Source organism: Lasioglossum baleicum, chromosome 18 (assembly GCF_051020765.1).
Source record: "Lasioglossum baleicum chromosome 18, iyLasBale1, whole genome shotgun sequence".
NCBI classification, from domain to species: domain Eukaryota; kingdom Metazoa; phylum Arthropoda; class Insecta; order Hymenoptera; family Halictidae; genus Lasioglossum; species Lasioglossum baleicum.
Window position 1 is genome coordinate 8,175,825 of NC_134946.1, and position 18,874 is coordinate 8,194,698.

Below are 18,874 nucleotides of genomic sequence, written 5' to 3' on the forward strand. Positions count from 1 at the left end.
GGTACTAACCACTGGCGATCGCAGCCCTTTTTTACGTCGAGTAGCGGAACACCGCGTGTAAAACGTGTTGTGTATGGACGAGAGCGTGTCAGCAGAAGCTGTCGAGACATTTTAGTATCTGAAAGCGACACGAGATACGGTGTTTCGGAAAGGAACGCTTCAGATCCGGTTTTTGCGTCGGCGACAACGCTATACTTATCATCCTATCTCGCCCAGCCACTTGAACAGTTAAGTTACTGGCTGGAGGGCCGACCAACATTTTAACGTCGAAGACAGTATCGAACTTTTTCTACCTAGATGCCTGGATTGAATTAATAACGCTAAGAAAGTCCAAATTTTGCGGTTTCAATTTAATGGCGATACTACTTGAATTTTTATAGTGTGATGATGCGTTGCGAGTACTGTTGTCGGTACATGATTTCGTCCAGGCAAATATAGGGGAGGTTTAAGACATCACTCTGCCGATTTTGAATTTTTATAGAAGATACAAAATATTAAAGTAGTTGTTTCACGGGTAAAGGAATATTTTTATTAAATGGTTTATTCGAAGTCGACGCTAGCAATTTTGTTGGATTAGCTATTACGTAAAGAAGTATACGGAAAATTAGGTAGGGTTTATGTGATCACCTTGCCGATTTCGAATTTGTTTATAAAATACAAGGCATTTTAGCAAAGCCGTGCATTTATGAGGGTCTTTATAAATTTTTATCTCAAGAACTACTTGTTCGATTGAGTTGATTCTTATTTTATATTGACCAGAATGATTTTGCCTACCGCGACGTAATTTTTTAATCACCAAGCTCTAAATACAGAAAATATTCAACAATTATCATAATATTCCTTAAAGTACAAACAAGCCGCTACTTAATCAATTTTTATATCTATATTCGTCTCGTTTTGCAATGTTCAAACCGTAGCAAGTCATTTTTTTATTTCCAGGAAGTAACTTTTTAATACCATAAATTCGCAACGAGCCGCCCCAATTACAGCAGATGAGGATTAAACGGAAATTCGCCGAATTAGAAATAAAAAGCAATTAACAATAATCGATACCAGTGTGCGCCCTGGCCCACAATCTCCCAAAAGCTCTCGCACCACCTAGAGCGAGATCACGCGTTAAACCTCCAACGAGGGGACACATGCGTCCGTTTTCATTAGACGAGTCCGCTTGGGAGCAGTTTCTTTTCCCCTCTAATTAGAGTTGGCTGGCCTGCAGGAGCGTCTCACGAGTTCGCCTCGCGGTTCGGATTTTTCTCGAAACGCAGCTGTCGGTCTTGCAAAAACCATGACGCAAAAACCGTGCAGGCCAGCAACAACTGTCGACCATTGTATCCGCATTAGGTGCGTCCCGGCGCCTGGTACAATGCTTCAAAGAACGACACAACGGCTGAGTTGTATTTCATAGCACGACCCCCGTTCGTCCTTCTACAGCGTTTTCCACTTTTTCATTCTGCAGCTCGTTGCTCCTTCGTCTTGCCTCTTTCTCCACCCTTCATTTTCTATTCGACTTCTGCTCTACATTCATTTCTCTTCAGTCCGGTTCGCGCTTTCGAGGGTTTTCCCTTCCGCCCAACTGTTTCGCTGCGATTTTACTGCACACGGGAAACGCAAACTGGAACGAGAATGACTGGGGCAAGAACGAAAGCAAAGTGGAGCTATGCCGCTGTAAATCTCGCGGAGGCTCGCACGTATTTCTGCGAGTTTAAAGTATGGGGAAAATTAGGTGTGGTTTAAGTCATCACTTTGCTGATTTCTAATTTGTTTACACAATACAAACCTTTAAAGATACTGTAAAAATTCCTGTGCCTATATCTGCATTAAATGAACTATTCCAAATCGATTGTTTTTCCGAAGGGTATGAATAATTTTGCTGAAAATCGACTATTGCATAATGAAATACGAGGATAAATAGGGGGGATTTAAGTCATCACTTTACTGATTTCTAATTTGTTTACATAATACAAACCTTTAAAGCTACTGTAAAAGATCCTGTGCCTACATCTGCATTAAATGAACTATTCCAAATCGATTGTTTTTCCGAAGGGTATGAATAATTTTGCTGAAAATCGACTATGGTATAATGAAATACGAGGATAAATAGGGGGGGTTTAAGTCATCACTTTACTGATTTCTAATTTGTTTACATAATACAAACCTTTAAAGCTACTGTAAAAGATCCTGTGCCTACATCTGCATTAAATGAACTATTCCAAATCGATTGTTTTTCCGAAGGGTATGAATAATTTTGCTGAAAATCAACTATGGTATAATGAAATACGAGGATAAATAGGGGGGGTTTAAGTCATCATTTTACTGATTTCTAATTTGTTTACACAATACAAACCTTTAAAGCTACTGTAAAAGATCCTGTGCCTACATCTGCATTAAATGAACTATTCCAAATCGATTGTTTTTCCGAAGGGTATGAATAATTTTGCTGAAAATCAACTATTGTACAATGAAATATGAGGATAAATAGGGGGGGTTTAAGTCATCATTTTACTGATTTCTAATTTGTTTACACAATACAAATCTTTAAAGCTACTGTAAAAATTCCTGTGCCTATATCTGCATCAAATGAACTATTCCAAATCGATTGTTTTTCCGAAGGGTATGAATAATTTTGCTGAAAATCAACTATGGTATAATGAAATACGAGGATAAATAGGGGGGGTTTAAGTCGTCACTTTACCGATTTCTAATTTGTTCATAAAATACGGACCGTTAAAATACTGTAACGAAAATTCCTATTTATTAGTACAAAAATGACAGAAGCATGCCACGTGGCAGCCGACACATTTATCGCCTAAAGTCTGATTTCGAAGGAGGGAATCATATCAATTTCGACTAGTATGACATCCGCGAAGATCGAAAGCCTGACTCAAGTAACAACCAAGAACTTAAATGATTTACGGCTAACGAGCTGTATCGTTCGATCGAGTCGAAGCAGAGGGCAACTTCGCAGATCCAGCAGTTGATCGACTCCGTCAGAGGAACGAACGAGATCAGCAAATTGAGGATGCGCGCGCGATCCTAACTCTGCGAGCTGGGACGAGGGAGGAAGGGGCGTCTTTTCGAAGTTGGTACGGCTAAAAGGATAACGTGCAACGGGAGATCGAAGAAAGAGAACGTCGACCGACTTTCTAGCAAGTTTCGGGATGAACGAGTCATGCCAACCAACTAGCGTCGCTGTCAGCCTGACGTCGCCGGAACTGGAGGAAGGATAGTCGGCGAATAACACGGGAGACTCACACATAACCCTTTCAGACGTAACATCTCGCCCTCGAACATTTTTAGTGCTCCAATTATACTTTGAAGTGAGAACATTCCTGGGGTCATTTGAATTTTTATATTTACAGCAAGGGGTTAACCGCGAACACTTTGTACCGAAAATATTCATAAATGTGGTCCAATGTATGCACATTCAAACCCCGTGTCGAAGAAGTTTTTACATAATTTAGTCTTGCAGAAAAAATTTTAAAAAATCCTTTTTGAAGATTTTATTCATTCCGGCAGGACTGTGGGTGTAGAATTTTAATTTTGAAGAGAATTTCTTGATGTCTGATGGTAGTATTGCGTTATAGTTGTACTTGTACATTATGTCTTTGAGGTATTAAATGTATAACCCTCGCGGTAGCTCGATATTGTATATTCTACGTTCCGGTTCACCACGGACGCACCTCCATAGAGGCTAATTAATAGGGAAACCTACTGATGTATTAATTCGGACATGTTAAACAGGATTAGTGTACTGTCTAATGGCGAACTATACGATCCGCAGACATACCTATCTTATTAGACCGGATGTAGCGTGGGCTGTAATCTAATGCTTTGAAAATATTGAGGGAAATGTTTGTGGCTCTACTACTTTGAATTGAAGCATACATGATGCCTTAAACCCCGACTAATTTTTAACGAGATTAGTAATCTATTAGGTTGGCAACTAAATTCGCGACCATTTGTTTCGTAATTCTTTTATTGTATCATTATAACCTCATTCAGGGACCATTTCTTTTGAATTGTATATCATTAGGAAGTTCTGAATTTTGCGATTAATTTTACATAAAATACTGGTGCTGAAAAAATATATATAAATGACTTTGTTTGAAGAAATGTAAAGGTCGCGAACTTAGTTGCCAACCTAATATTTTACGTCGAGACAGGTTATCCGATTTATTTAATTCTCGCTCTGATACGATTTTATTTTCTAATGCAGAAAATTCAAAAAGTGGTCACGTTTTCTAAAGTCCCTGTTTATAATAAATTCTTATATGTATATACAGAATACAGAAATGCCGGCGGTAGGAATAGAGAATATTATTTAGCTCACACGCCGCTAATAAATTAACCAGCAGGAAGTGACAATCAAGAAAAGGCGCCCTACCGTGCGTTTAAGTGGCCGCGCAAGAAAAATGCAAATCAAACGAGTTCTTTGTTTATAGCCGCCACTTCGCGAGACCTGTAGCGTTTTGTTACTACAAACGATACCTGTTTTCATGAATAGTAAACGGAAACATTTCTCGAGCCACGAGACACGTCTCGATCAATCATCCATCAACCTCGGAGCACTTTGGACAGAGAAATCCACTTTTTATATTTTCTTCTCCAATGAAAAAACTTTGAAATGTGCTCATATACATGTGTACTTTGGAACCATATAAAGAAAAGTCTCTACAAAGTTTGTGTCTCTCGGAAAAAATTCTCAGAGAACTCCCTTCCTGTCAATCTTTCAGAGAGACTGAAATTTTTGGACGCTATTTAAAATTCTGCAACAAAGTCAAAAATGCATGTCCTGCATCCAAATAATGCTCAAATGAGGTCCCACGTATGCACTTTCGAACTACGTGCAAGAAAATTTTTTACGAAGTTTGTGTCTCTCGAAAAAAATTCTCAAACATCCCCTTTTAGTCGATCACTCCTCGTAATTTTTTGAGACCTCACCTACAGCTTCAAAATTCAAAAACGAGATAACAAATGCATATCCTGCAGCGAAATAATTTCCAAACGTAGTTCAAAGTATGCACTTTCGAGTCACACGCGAGAAAAATTTCGGCAAGGTGTGTGCCTCGCAGAAAAAAATTGCGAATATCTCTTTCCTCTGAATCATCGGTTCGTTCGAAAGAGGTAATTAATGCTTCGAGCAGTAATTAACGATCGTTCGCGGGCACGACATAATTAGAACGGGCCGGGAATCGATTAAGCGAGGCATTGACATTCCTGGGACTTCCGGGATAATACCTCGGAGAGAAAACGATAACAACGGGCCACGAAATAAGGAGAGCCCCCGAGAGTCTGGCCCGACGCGAGCCGCATTGGCGTCGGCGGCAGATTCAATTTAAGATAGCGGTGAACTCTGGACTCTCTGAATACGGCCCACTATATTAGAGTTCATGGAAGTTTACTGTACCAACACCCTGTACACCCATGGGAAGGGAACCCGCCGGAGCTCCGCTACAACGCGTTAACCGTTCCGACGATATATCCGGCGGTCTCATAATTTCCCAAGGACACGCGAACATTGTTACACGCCAATTAACAACCCAGTTGCACGTTTCTTTTCCACGAGATAACCCTACGATAGGCCTGTTGACGTAAACCACGTGGCCGAAGATTTATCGCCACGCTGCTAGTCTTTTACCTGCCGTCTCGCCACGTGGGGCATTCGACGATTTCTTTTACCGCCTTAGTGTTTCATCTTCGGCAAAAAAATATTTTTATATGATTAAATGAAAGCTGGAGAGCATCTCTGTATTTTTTTTCATGAACGTCCTTTCACTCGTTGCGTTGGGAAAAATTCTCGAAGTTACCAATGTAGGCTTTCTGAAAATTATTTTCAGTATCGAATTCTTGAATTTCTGCCAGAAAAAAAATAGTTTCTATTTAGAAGAGGGCTGAAGAACGTGTTTTGTATTTTTCCGTTGCGATTCCTTCACTTGTTGCGTTGGAAAAAATTCTCAAAGTTGCATATATCCTCCATAGATTTTCTATATTATATAAACTACTCGAGAACATTTTTTTCAGTGTCTAATTTTTGAATTGTCACCATAAAAGAATGGTTTCTGTTTTTCGAAAAGGCTGAAGAACGTGCCTGTATTTTTCTGTCGCGATTCTTTCAGCTGTCGTTCTGGAAAAAATTCTCGAACTCGTGTTTTCCGAGGCGAAGTATTATCGAAGTTGTTTACTAATTGAGATTACGTTGCTTCGCTTCCGTCGCAAATATTATGCAAAGGACACTCGGCCGGCGGTGACTCCCGCCAGTTATTTTATACGCAATAATCTCTGAAGTGTTAAAGTTTCGCCTCCCGTCCGCTCATTTAAATTCCCGATGTAAAACACGAGCGTAAAAGACTCGAGTGTAGGAAAACGATAACTTATCCGGACGTATTTCGTTCGAAGTTCGAACGACGGTGCGAAGTTTTCCCGCGATAAGGAAATTAGTTTGCCTTTGAAGAATTCGCTCGAAAATTTCACCCAGTTTCGAACGGCTATAAAACAGGACTACTTCGAACATTGTACTTTTATCTGAACTTCTGCAACAAAAAAAAGAACAATACAACTTTACCGAAAAACGAGTACATACGAACTTATACTATACAACAGTGGAAAGAGTCATTCCTCAAGGTCATTGTTTAACTGGATTTCAAGGTCATCAATATATTTCTTAACGACATCGTATATTATTTCTTAGATATTGTTGTAGAGCATGAAAAGGCGAATCCGACGACCATAATGACCGTACCATTTCAATCATGCAATCTCGAGATATCTAGATCTGAAAAAGAAAAATTCTATACTTTCAGACATGAATATCTCGAGATTGAATGATCGAAACGGTACGGTCTTTGTAGTCGTTGGATTCGTCTTTTCATGTTCTACAACAATATCTAAGAAAAAATAGAAGGTATTATTAACCCTCATCCGTCCCTCGTATCAATTTGACACAATTTTCCTGAAATAAGTGTTATACTGTTCTATTTTTTGTAGATAAATTTTCCCGAAACATGCAGTCTTTTATTTTTTTAATGCGAAACACAACCGGGAAATCTTTTTAATAAAAAAAAAAAACATCGAGAAACAACTGTTACCTTGTTATTTTATCGATCTTTTACCACTGTGTCGATTTGACACCGAGGGACAGATTCAGTTCGTGAAATGAGGGACGGTTGAGGGTTAAGAAAAATATCTTTCCAGTATTAAATTTCTAGTATTGGTGTACCATTTGAGATAGTATAATCGAGTGATTGTATGATCGAATGGTAGATTAATATGTTGATTTAATGTTTAAATTCCTTAAAGCGAGTTTGCCGGTGGTGCACCGTAACATAAATCCTGTTCGCAGGCTAGGTAGTCGAATTACTATTTCAGCCAGAGACAACCACGTTCCATCCCCGCATTGATTAAAGTTTTAACTCCCCTCCGCCCCCCCTCACGTGATTCCTGGCCAATTTCATCCTACTTCCCTTCGAATGAGCCTTTAAGATCACATATCTCGTCCGCGGTGACCCCTATTGGTCCTTATCTGCGTCCCCAAGACCTAATCTCGTTTATTCAACTGGATCCACAATTGCAATCCGAGAGATACCTACGAGCCAAAGTTTTATGGAACCTTTCGCCGTCGAGCTCTCTTTAATTAATTACCTTAATTATCTTCGAAAATATTATCTGAGAATACTGTGCTCCCTGGGACTTCGAGATTAATTAACAAGAATAATACTTCTCGCAGATGGAAAGCCTGCAACTAGTTTGCCACATAAATACTTTCTGCTTACATAAAGCCCGGGAAGCGGGCCGGAATTTTTTTCATAATGACCCTTTCAATCTCTCTCTTGAAAACAATGATTAAACTCTGCATTTGGATGATTGAAGATTCTTCATCAACAATGTTACACGGGGACGTTCGAGAATTTTATTCAGTAATTTACTCCTTCATTTTAAAGGATATAATTGTCCACTGATTAAATGAAGTCTGGAGTACACGTTAGCATTTTTTTTAAAAAGAATTCTTTTGTCAGTCGCGTTTAAAAAAATTTCTTGATGTCGCTATTTCAGAATAACGTTATCTATTCTATTTTCTAAATTCCCGCCACCAAAAAACGTATTCTTCTAATTGGGCGAAGGCTGGAGAACACGCGTATATTTCTTTATTTTTATCCTCCTGCTAGTCGCGTCAAAAAGAATTCTTAGAATTGCCTGTTTCTCTAGACGCGTCGCAAATGCACTTTTTCGTCGCAGTATAAGCCGTTATAAGCAGAATGCACACGATACCACGCGTTTGACAAGCATTGCCACGAGACATCTGTATCCGCGAACCATCAATTCCCTGGTTTACGACGGCTGGTGTGAATAAAATCTGATCCAGTACCTCTTGAATATTAATGATCCCGGCGCGACACTTCGTATACACGTGGCCCGCGCTGCTAGCCACGATAAACGCGTTTATGGATGTATCGGAGTTCATTTCTCCCTGTACCCTCTGTTTGCTTTGTTCCACCCCCGCATGGAGTCACTGCTCTGCCTCTTTCGAGATTTTCTTCGAAGGAATAATTTCTCCTGACCTTACTGAACCAGCTATAAAATTTTGAAAAATATACACAAAATACACCATAAGTGTATCTACTATTTGCCGTTTGGTTCGTTCTAGTATCTCAGATAGTTGTTGAGAGAAGAGCTCATTTGATCATTCTTAATCAAACAAACGGTTATTTCGAAAAATAATTTTTTGTAGCCGAAATAATCGATCTAAAATTACGAGAAAATTCTGCGAAGTACAGCGAAAGTGCAGTCACAAGCAGTAACTCAAGGATAATTATTAGAAGTCTAATGGTCGCCGCTTATATGTATAGCGAAAAAGTAGGTTTCGTGAAAACAAAAGGTGCAAGGGCCGGGACCATGTTTCCTGCTGCGTCATAACTTTGTTGAGAACGTGTCCCCGGGTCCGCCATATTTTTCGCGGTGCTCGGCTCCGAAGATTAAACTGGGACACCCTTTACAATTACCATAGGGCACCGGAGCCGGAATACCAAACCAGCCAAGAGTATCTTCTATTCGCTACACGAAACCCATTAAAGACAAACCTTGGACCAGGGATCGATCGTAGCCATCGAACCTTACAGAATCCTCGGGGCTCTAAGTACAGGGCGGGAATAGGGTTGGGTTTGCATAGGATTCGCGCTGATCTAAAATTCGAAAAGGGCTGCCGGCGTGCCGTTAGGACGATGACAGATCAATACGCCCGCGCGCGCTATCTTCTCCTCTTCTCCGGCGAGTCTTCCGCCCTTACCCGAGATTCCTTTCGGTCCCTATAATAGAATGTTATATAAGCGGCCGTCTTCCACCCCAGACTGATCCTTTTATATGATAATTGCAACGTATTTGCCAGAGATCGTGTATAAACCGGCTTTATTGGAACGAACTGCATTGTCCCTTGGCGCAAGGTCGCCGGATTCACAGTGACCCTCATCCTTCTTCGTCCTCTCCGGCTTCGGCTTTTTACTTCTGACCTTCGCTTACCTTCTATCCACCTTCCACGGACAGTATTTTCCCTCTCTTCGCTGTAATCTTACGTCTAGTGATTTCGGAAACGAAATAGGCTATCGTACAATTCTTCACAGAAGAACCACGATTTTCTGAACGATTTACCATGATATTCGAATGAACTAAAATGCAAATAGTAATTAGACATTAGATCTACCTCGTCCATTTTTATCCAAATTTTACCTGCTTCGCCAACGTCCCAAAAAAATATTGTTCAAAGTGACCCCTTGGACGACGTCTGGATGATTATCAATAGACGGCGGATCTTTATGCATTTATAGCAAAATTGAGTAGACGAAATTGAAAATTGTTGGAAAACGTCGAGATATGATTTCTCCTCTATTAAAATCATCAAGAGAAGAAATAACATCAAATCTGATTTCTATCTCTTGCAATCGATGCAGGCAATTTTTATTTTTCATAAAGATCCGCAGTCTAATTATCAATATTCAGTTTTGCAAGCACATATTCCATTAACCACTGAAGCTACCGGCACAAGTGAAACTGCAAACAGTACTCCCACATCGCCGCTAGCATCCCCGGCTTTTTTTTCAAAATTTTCACTGCTTTAGTTTCCGGAATCTTCGGAGCAGACTCTCCGTCTCGATCCCTTCCAAATTGAGCCTGCGTCTATATCTCCCGTAATTAGCGGGGTTAATCGAGGTTGCAGCTCACGGGGTGCAAACTGGGAGCCAGTTGATGAAGCCCGGTGCATCCTCGGCGCAAGAACAGGGTACCTAATTTATCCTTGCACCTATTCGAAACTTCTTTCACGAGGCCGCTAAATATTCATGCAGAGGGGGCCTGAGCAATTTCGTAGAAAATATTATGTTTCGGAACGAAAGTGGCTAGATAGCTAGACGGGCCGAAGATAGGGGTGAAGAGGGGCTGGCCGGAGGGTGGTTAGAGGGGGTTGGTCTCGCGGAAAGAAGACCGGGGAAAAAGTGAAACTAATTTTCGTTCGAGCCTGAGCCGTTCCCCGGGTCTCTTCGTTCTCTCCCCAGCAGTTCGGAAAGTTTCCTCTGCTTACCTAGCAGGAAGTTGATATCCGTGGTACGTTAATCCCGCAAATAGATGACTTTACGAAATGGTACGAGGCTGTCTGGATGAACGCCGCATCCCACGCTGGAAAGGATAAGCTTTCGCCGCTTCCGGCTGCCGGCTCTCGCTCCTTTTCGAACCCCCAGAGCTAGAGCTCTGTAGGCTGATGGTATCGGCCTCTCGCGCTATCCACCCCGATCCCCGGCAAACAAGTTTTACCCTGTTCCAGCTATTTTGTGAGTTAGGGTCCCTGGATCAGTAGCAGAAAGTCGAAAATGAGGCTCGCAGAATCGAACCCGCATTAAACGTTATTAGTTGATATTTAACTTGCCGCTACTTTGTGCGAAAGGGTTCCTGGGGGTTGTGTCTAGGCTCATTTTAAAGGTAGAAACCTCTACTTTCACCACATCCAAGTTGCATTTTCTTTTTCAATTTTGCTCCACTATAAAACGCGTTAGTAATTAAGGGTTTTCAGTATTTTCCAGCCACAACTGCCCTTAGAAAGTTCAAAAAATTCTAGACCAATAAACAGGAATCGTACTGAGATCAAAGTAGGCTCATTTTAAACGGGAGAAGGTATCTACTTTCGCCACCACTAAGTTGCGTTTTTTTTTTTAATTTTGTTTAACTATAAAGCTCGTTAGAAGGTGAGAGTGGTGTTTTTTAAAGTGCTAAAATATGATCCGACTTTTTGTTGGTCATTTCTTGATTATTTCAGAATGCTCTTTTTCGTCCAAAAAAATTACCAGGTGTAGATTCATTTCCTCCCTATAAGATTCTGGGGTCGAGTTTGCTCAAAAATTAATACAGCTTGGGAAAAATATTTTTTTGTGGTGTGTCATTTGCAGGTTCCAGCAAAAGAGGTTCTTAATATGATACACCTTGAGGGGTGATACACCCATATTAAGGAACCCTTGGTAGTGCCATATTGGGAACTCCATGTGGACTGATAGTACTAGGTTCTGACAAAGAGAAAATGAATTTCAGCCCAAACCAACAGTTGGCAAACATTAATATAAATAAACTGAAACTACACATATGTTCAAACATTTCAAAATCACTTACCTTCCTCGAAAAGGATACAATCGAAAATCTAACGACAAAAATATTCAACACGTGCAGACAACTGGCGGAGGATCGATACTAAAATCTGTAGAATGGTGCGATTGCACTGGACACGGTTGAGTATACATGGTAAACTATTGTTTGAGGATTTTCTCACTAAAGTGCGATTTCTCCTTTACAAGATATAAGGCAGTGCCATAATAAGCGACTATTTAGCCACTTTACCCTACTATTTATAGAATTTACAAAATACCTAGTCTCACTTTAAACAGGGAAATAGCTGGTTTCTCTGTTAAACTGCACTGTTCTAAAACATTCTGTGGCCCTGCAACACGCGCACGTTGGTTAACATGGTTAACAAATATTTTTATCAATTTTCCAACTGTACACAGCTCTGAATAAGCTTGAAAACATTGTTTTTCCGACTCCAACCACCGAGGATTTAAAAAACTGAAGTCTCCGCATTGACTATACAAAGTTATACTGTTTGTTGCCGTTTTATCGCAGTTTGAATGAAAAATGTACAGATAAGAAACAATTTTTCACAATCAGATCTGCATCATACTTCAAAATTCTTAAAATCCGAAAATTGCTATACACAGTTGCAAAAATTACACTTATCTCCTATAAAATAATGAAAACTTTTTGCTTCTACAAAATTGCAATTGAGAGATGCATTTATAACTGTGAGAAGTTCCGAATTTTTTGTTAGTAATAGTAATAAGAAAAATGTGACCTATTTCTAGACGCCACCGGGCTGCGAGCACAATGGAACGTTCGACGGCATCAACAAGGTGGATTTTCAAAGGGGGTGGTCTTTCATGATTTCGTAGATGGCGAAATGTCTATAGAATTGCTTTTTCCAGGTGTTTCGACAAGAAGCGTTTCATTCGGCGCGCGTTACAGCCGTTGAAACGCCAAGATGCTCGACCGCTTTCACAGTCACTTAGTTCCTCGAGTAGAGAGGGGGATGGATAAGGAGGGCAGAGAGGGTGGAAGGAAAAGGGCGAGCAGGAGAGCACTTAAACACTCCGACAGTTAAATTTAAACTGCCCTGTGTTGCTGTCATTTTCCAGTGTTGATCTGCGCGGTAATCTCGAAACTCGGCTGTTAATACAAATTCTTATTGTTAACAAATACTTCAAATTTCAACACGCTGTTCGCGAGTCTGAAAATTATGTATTGTTCTACCATAAGATTTTCTTACCATTCTTTGGACTTTTCCGATTACAGTGATACATACATTTACTATATTATAAGCATTGGAACGTGTGTAAAAAGCGTTCAGAAAATCTCAAAACGCAGTTAACTGTTACATGAAAAATTATAAATGTTCAATATGTTAAAATAGACACTGTAAATTTTGGAACGCTGAATACAAAATTAGAAAATTATACGTATCACTTTAATTTGTTTGGGAAATTTAATTTCGAAGACAAGCCAAAATTACCATCTGCACAAGATAATTAATTTCGCCAAATTAAAAACAAGGTCCCGGGAGTCATCCATGCGTCAGAAGACAGTATCACCGTGGAGCCAGTGCTGTACAATGGTTCCCCCCTCGGGTTCAATTTGCCCGTAATTTGGCCTGCGCTCATTAACCTGTATATAATTAGATATGTTTAAGGGGGATTGCAGTGGCGTAAACGTTCGGATGCCTGGGCTCTATGGACCTATAGCTTGTCACTTATGCGAGAATTCGATGGTCACCAACAGTCGGAGAGAGCACCCATGGGGTCTTTTACCCGGAATCTTTTCTACGGTAATGCGATTCCACGATAAGGTCGTCGAATAACCGGTTAAAGGTCCTGGAGTGACCGTATTCGCTGTTTACAGCACACGACGGCCTTTATGTACCATAAGAAGTCTAATAAAGAGCAGTTCAAGCAAGTAGTTTTCTTTACCATTACACCCTCCACCCCTGAACGGGAACCTTACCGCCGCCGATTTAAACCGATGGTGGTTTAAACTCCGGCACAACTGTTTGTAAATAAAACACATTTCGAACACGGCGTGTCTGATTCATTGTCTGCACCTGACCTATTCGTTATCCAAGCTCATAGTTCTGTTCCTCTGTTATTAACTTAGTTCTACATTAATATGTTGTGTATATTACCTGTAATGAAAGTTTCGAAATCAGTTTTTATGTACGTGAAATTAATTTTTAATATGTTGAGTATCCTAATATTAAAAATATTAGGTATATGTATTAACATATTTCATAATATCCATCAATCATATTGCTATATTATAAAAATATAGTATTATACTGTAATACTCTATACTATGCATAATATTATATCATAATATATCAATATGATATCTCACTATACATGCGATATATTAAGTATATCAATCATATTTATATATTGTATGAGAGTTAATATACATATTTAGAATTATGTATATAAATCAATATATTTAACTGTATTATATGTTGAATACATAATTAATATACTTACTATATTAGGTATATTGATTTTTGTATAATTAATACATTAATATATTCAGAATAGGTACTGATTTTTATGTAATTAACTTATTAAGCATATTGATTTTTATATGATTTATATATTAACATATTGAGAGTGTTCGCTTTCATATAATTAATATATTAATATATGTATAATTTCTATGTTATGAATTTAAATTGTGTGCAAATCATTTTCCACTTATTTGCAAGCCTCAAATATTTCCTAAAATTCTTCTTTTTTATCTATTACAGGTAAGCGAATCAATTGTCAACTCCACTAATGATGATTTCGAAGAATTCAAGGATGAGTCGATCAGGTATTTATATCTGAACTTTTACACAATTATTGTTGCGAATAAATTTTGTTATTTATTATAGCTTCAAAAATTTAAGAAAAAAAAGGGGACCTAATTTAAAAGATTTAAAAAATGTGTAGAGACACATTTTAAAAATTTCATTAATTTTGGAGAAAGCATGCATTTGGAAGTAAATATCAAGATATAGTAGGAAATGCACAGTAAAAAAGAAACGTACAGAAAATATAATAGCTACAACATATAACAAACACAATATTCTGGCAGATGCGAGAAAAAGAAATCGAACACCTCGAAGACATTATTTATAAACAACATTAAATTTCAAAATACAATGGAATGTCCTCCAAATTGAATTCAGAACAACAATGTATTAAATGTAGAAATTTAAACGTTTCTGGAATGCAACCCCCATGTAACTGTACTAATTGTTATTCTTTTGGATAGGGGTGAAAGTAATTGTATTTGTTTTTCAAATAGTCTATATTTATTGCAATCGCAAGGACAGTCACTGAAATTACATCCCGCCCCTTTCACAATGATAGGAGACTTCTTTGAGGTTCGCCCTTTTGTTTCATCATCCCTTAGCCCCTCTCCGCCGCAAGGAAAAGGTTTCCCCGGAGAATGGATGCTCGTCGTATCGGTATTTAATCTAGAGACTTCGCTTCGCATTCTCGGCAGCTTCTCCTCCCCAGCTTTCAGCAACTACTCACGTGTGTACACGGCTGTGTTTGTAATCGTTCGCAGTATCGGTGTTTCTCATCACGCTCGGCCTTTCGTTTATTTCATCCCCCTTCCCATTGTGCCAGAAAACCGTATTCGACAGAAACTATGGTCATTCAAGGAAGTATACAGCTACAAACCTCGCTTTACACAGTGTCCTCGGCATCTACGTCACGAATCACGTCGAAAATCTAGAATAATGTTTTTTGATACGATGTTCCATTTTCGAGAAAATCTTGTTTGAAAAGTCAGGATACAGGGTAAACTGTACAGGGTGTCACAAAATTATATGTCGTGGACACCATAGCGCGATTCTGCACCCCCGATTCAGTCGAAAATGACGTAACAAATCCCCCGCAAAATTGACCTTGAACGTGAAAAACAAGGTAAAAAAGCCAAAATTTTTTTTAAGAATTAAGATTTTTTAAATTTTTATACCGAAATTTTCATCAATTTATAGCTCGCGCGTTTTCGGAATTTTCAAACTCGTTTTTCTCGGGGACGTGGTCTTGTATCAAAAAATTTCATCTACATTTTCAACGCAGATTTTTACATAGAATCGCAAGACACCCCGCACAGTCATGTTTTGAACTTGTTCTTTCCTAAAATGGAGCGCAGCATTGAAAAAATTCATTCAACAATTTTCGTCGTAGGTTTTCACGTAGAATAACCTCATGGTTTTTAAATTGTGAAACGGGAACCGGTTTTAGAATTATTAAGCATTTGCTTAAATTTTTGTGCTGTTTGACACGTTTGATAAATTTTATTTGGAGCCACGGCACCGTGGAGGTGAAATTTGTGGATCCAGGTCACAGACGCCCATAAAGTATGTCAGGAAGGAGAGCATTCTCAGCATCGTGGAAAAAATGGACGGTACGAATGAGTTTGCACTTGATGAACGGATGGCTGAGCTGGTAGATATTTATAAAAGTCCGTTTGCGAGGGTGGTCGCGGGTTTGCCGCGTTATGGGTGAGTGCGTGTCGAGTGGCGGGGGCGAGAGTGAAAAAGGCGACTAAGAGGTGACGAGGGTCAAAGGATGCATTGTCGTAACGAGTCGTAAAAAAACCTGTAAAAGGTTAAAACGCGCCGACCTGACCACAGACTCCGGGAGAAAGAAGAAAAAGTTCTTCAGAGGCGTGAAAGACGGTCTTGCGGCACCATTTTGCCTTCGAGATCATCAGGTGTTGCACGAATGGCCGCCGACTGCTTTCAATGGCGTCAAAAGTTCCTCTAAAATGCTCCTCGACCTTTGCCATCGGAAAGAAAAATTTAATATACGTTAAAATAATAGTTTCCGCAAAAAGTAATTTTCTATAACATTTTTATAAAATACCATCTTTTATTTTAAACATGGTCACGTGGAAAAATGTACAATTTTCATGTCGAACTTTTTCTCCAGACCCTGTAGTTTCTGAGATATTCAACAAAAGATTTTCATCCCCTAACTTTAAAGGCTGTCTTCTTCCTTTAAAGTGATCAGTTTAAAAAATTAAAAAAACACCTGTCGACTATTATTGTTTGCTCTGCAACATAGAAATTCGTCAGAATCTAAGAAATATAAGTATAGGTAAAGGCCATTTATCGTTGAAAAAAAAACATAATTTTGGGTTCTGAACTTTTTTCTAAGCATACAAGAACAAACTCTTTTCAAAATATTCGATGTAACACATTTTTCATCCCCTAATTTCGGGGGAGGTTTTCTCATCGGTCAGATATTTTCATGTATTTCTATAACATGCTAGAATTTCATCGGAATAGAGTGGGAAGTTATAAAAATTGTGGAAAGATGATTTAATTTTCTTGATTGTTGATGTATGCATAAAGGCTACGGTTAGAAGTTGCACTCTTCCAGAACTTTCGGCGGACGTTAACACGAGCTACGTAATTCACATCTCGCGTCAGGCAGGCCCGTGTATAAGTAAAGTACACCTACGTGAAGTTTTTCCTAAATGAACTCTGTAATTTAATGCGACGTGTGAGCGTTCACTGTCGTATTTCATGACTCGAACAATATCGTTACGTAACCCGCTACGCTTTTAAAGTAGACGTATACGTGTTTCCTTCCGGCGGAACTCGATCCTGCGATAATTTTCTATAATCGATTGCAACCACAATTTCTCTGCGCTAACATAACATTACCGGAGCGTAAATTGTAACGGAGATAGCAATGGATTACCTACAGTCAGTCATAGACATCCCAGGGATATATGCTTAAGTAATTTTTGAAACGCGATTAAAAATTTACAATATTATAAAATTAAATATTCCCAGATAGCACATGACGCCTTCAAGACGTCCATTTTAGCCAATTTTTTAGGTCTGAAAGTCTTACGTCCTAAAAAGACGTCTTTAAGACCATAAACAGTGTGGTTTACCCATTAGCATTGGTATTATTTGTTCGAGTTAGTGTTTTTGCTTCAATTTTTATTTCAATTTCAATTTCAATTCCAATTTCAATTCCAATTTCAATACCAGTTTCAATTACAATTCCAATTTAAATGGCAATTGCAATTTCAATTCCAATTCCAATTTCAATTTCAATTTCGATTTCGATTCAAATTTCAATTCCAATTTCAATTCCAATTTCAATTCCAATTTCAATTCCAATTTCAATACCAGTTTCAATTACAATTCCAATTTAAATGGCAATTGCAATTTCAATTCCAATTCCAATTTCAATTTCAATTTCGATTTCGATTCAAATTTCAATTCCAATTTCAATTCCAATTTCAATTTAAATGTCAATTCCAATTTCAATTTTTATTGTGATTTTAATTGTAATTGTAATTCTAATGTCTATTATTTTTATTGTGATTTTAATTGCAATTGTTATTCTTATTACACTTTTTATGCTAAGTCCACATTCGTTCTTCTAATAAAGCTACTTACTTATTGGTTTAACTTTAAACTCGTTTTGCTCGAAATTTATTTTTAATCTTCCCTTCTTTTATTTTAATTAACATTAATGCACCTTCAAGACTTCTTAGGGACGTCTTGAAGACCTCCCGAATGTCCTACGAACGTCTCCTGAACAGCTCTTATATGTCAAACAGAAGTCTTAAAGACGTCTGCACAATCATTTAAAACAAGGATCAGTTGCATAGCTCTTACCACTTAATTACAAAAATGTCCCAAAATTGAAGATGCAATTTTTTTGAAAGTCGAATATCTCAAAAACTATAAGCGATATTGACCAAAGGTTTTCAGAATCGATAGATCAAGATCTACGGCACACGGTTACTTGTGTGAATATTGAAATTGTAGTCGTCATATTCACAGGAATCTTTCTGAAGGCACAATATATACATAGAGCACCCCTCTGAAAGTGAACGCTTCTGTCCATGATAAAAAATGCTTGGCAGATGATCAGAAACGCAGTTCACGAATCGAGGAGCCGCAGATGTGACAGGGAAGGGAAAATATTTTGGCGAAATTCGGTATTTGATATGAGGAGTGGGGTGGAAGGGAAGAGTTATTGTTCCAGGAACGGTTCCTGAGACGAAAGCAAATTTGTCATCGATGCTCGGACAGGCTGCAAGGTCCGCCTCTCCTCGTCTCATAATTCTTCGACGCGCTTTCCGATTCCGGCGTCGTGTAATCGATCTGCGATGGCCCCGGAGCGGCCCGGAGCAAATAGCTACGCGTGATCCTCTCCGCTTCGCCCTCTCGAAACTTTCGGATCCCCGATTGTCTGCGCTATCCAGCAGCGCCAGTCGCTATCAG

General features: G+C 38.9%; 1 protein-coding gene and 1 long non-coding RNA gene across 7 annotated transcripts in view; both read left to right on the top strand.

The window, feature by feature from the left end:
- The window catches only part of LOC143217866 (uncharacterized), a 50,121-nt gene extending 35,784 nt beyond the window's left edge, over positions 1-14,337 (top strand). For 2 of the 3 annotated variants that reach the window (XR_013010918.1, XR_013010919.1), the window contains 2 exons: positions 12,387-12,434; positions 12,507-14,331. This is a non-coding gene — a long non-coding RNA (uncharacterized LOC143217866). Of the gene's footprint in view, positions 1-12,386 lie in introns of all 3 variants that reach the window. The other variant, XR_013010920.1, reaches the window with a different exon arrangement.
- Mib1 (E3 ubiquitin-protein ligase mind bomb 1) overlaps positions 1-18,874 on the top strand; it is a 640,458-nt gene that overhangs the window by 482,432 nt on the left and 139,152 nt on the right. The window lies entirely within an intron of this gene.